The sequence below is a fragment of the Muntiacus reevesi genome, chromosome X (assembly GCF_963930625.1).
Source record: "Muntiacus reevesi chromosome X, mMunRee1.1, whole genome shotgun sequence".
Taxonomy (NCBI): domain Eukaryota; kingdom Metazoa; phylum Chordata; class Mammalia; order Artiodactyla; family Cervidae; genus Muntiacus; species Muntiacus reevesi.
Genome location: NC_089271.1, coordinates 45,694,792 through 45,696,728, shown reverse-complemented (window position 1 = coordinate 45,696,728; position 1,937 = coordinate 45,694,792).

Here is a 1,937-nt window from a genome sequence, read left to right as displayed (position 1 = left end):
ATAACTAATATGAGCTGCTTGTGTATTTTGGAAATTAATCCTTTGTCAGTTGTTTCATTTGCTATTATTTTCTTGCAGTCTGAGAGTTGTCTTTTCACCATGCTTATAGTTTCTTTTGCTGTGCAAAAGCTTTTAAGTTTAATTAGGTCCCACTTGATTATTTTTGGTTCTATTTCCATTACTCTAGGAGGCAGATCATGGAGGATTTTGCTTTGACTTATGTTATGAAGTGTTCTGCCTATTTTTCTTCTAAGAATTTTATAGTTTCTAGTCTTACATTTAGGTCTTCAATCCGTTTTGAGTTTCTCATTGTGTATGCTGTTAGGTGTTCTAATTCCATTCTTTTACACACAGCTGTCCAGTTTTCCCAGCACCACTTACTGAAGAGGCTATCTTATTGAAGAGACTATAATTGCCCCATTGTATATTCTTGCCTCCTTTGTCAAAAATAAGGTACCCATAGGTGTATGGGTTTATCTCTGGGCTCTCTATCTTGTTCCATTGATCTATATTTCTCTTTTTGTGCCAATATCATACTATCTTGATGATCGTAGCTTTTCAGTGTGTAGTCTGAAGTCAGGAAGCTTGATTCCTCCAGCCCCATTTTTCTTTCTCAAGACTGCTTTGGCTATTCAGGGTCTTTTGTTTCCATATGAACTGTGAAAATTTTGTTCTAGTTCTGTGAAAAATGCCATTGATAATTTGATAGTGATTACATTGAATCTGTAGGTTGCATTTGATAGTATAGCCATTTCCACAATATTGATTCATCTTGCCAGAAACATGGAATATCTCTCCATTTGTTTATATCATCTTTGATTTTTTTCATTAGTGTCTTATAATTTTCTGTATACAGTTCTTTTGTCTCCTTAGGTAGGTTTATTCCTAGATATGCTATTCTTTTTGTTGTAATGGTGAATGGGATTGATTCCTTAATTTCTCTTTCTGATTTTTCATCGTTAGTATATAGGAATGCAAGTGATTTCTCTGTATTGACCTTGTATCCTGCGACTTTGCTGAATTCACTGACTAGCTCTAGTAATTTTCTGATAGCTTCATTTGGATTTTCTATGCATAGTATCATGTCATCTGCAAACAGTGGGAGTTTTACTTCTTCTTTTCCAATATGAATTTCTTTTATTTCTTTGTTTACTCTAATTGCTGTAGATAGGACTTCCAAAACCATGTTGAATAATAGTGGTGAGAGTGGATACCCTTGTTTTATTCCTGATCTTAGAGGGAATGCCTTTAGTTTTTCACCATTGAGAATAATGTTTGCTGTGGGCTTATCATATATGGCCTTAACTATGTTGAGGTAGGTTCCTTCTATGCCCATTTTTGGGAACATCTTTATCATAAATGGGTGCTGCATTTTGTCAAAGGCTTTTTCTGCATCTATTGAGATGATCATATGGTTTTTACCTTTTAATTTGTTAATATGATGTATTGCATATATTGATTTGCATATATTAAAGAATCCTTGCATCCTTGGAATAAACCCACCTGACCCTGGTGTATGAACTTTTTAATGTGTAGTTGAATTTTGTTTTTAGAAGTTTGTTGAAAATTTTTGCATCTATGTTCATCAATTATATTGGCCTGTAATTTTCTTTTTTTGTGTAGTCTTTGCCAGGTTTTTGGTATCAGGGTGATGGAGGCCTTTTAGAATGAGTTTGGAAGTGTTTCTCCCTCTGAAATTTTCTGAAAGCATTTCAGGAGAAAAGGCGTTAACTCATCTCTAAATGTTTGATAGAGTTCCCCTGTGAAGCTAGCTGGCCCTGGGCTTTTGTTTTGGGGGATATATATATATATATTTTTTATCACTTTCAGTGTTTCTAATTCACTTATTCATGATTTCTGTTTCTTCTTGTTTTTTATTCTAAGAATATGTCCATTTCCTCTAGGTTGTCCATTTTATTAGCATATAGTTGCTCATA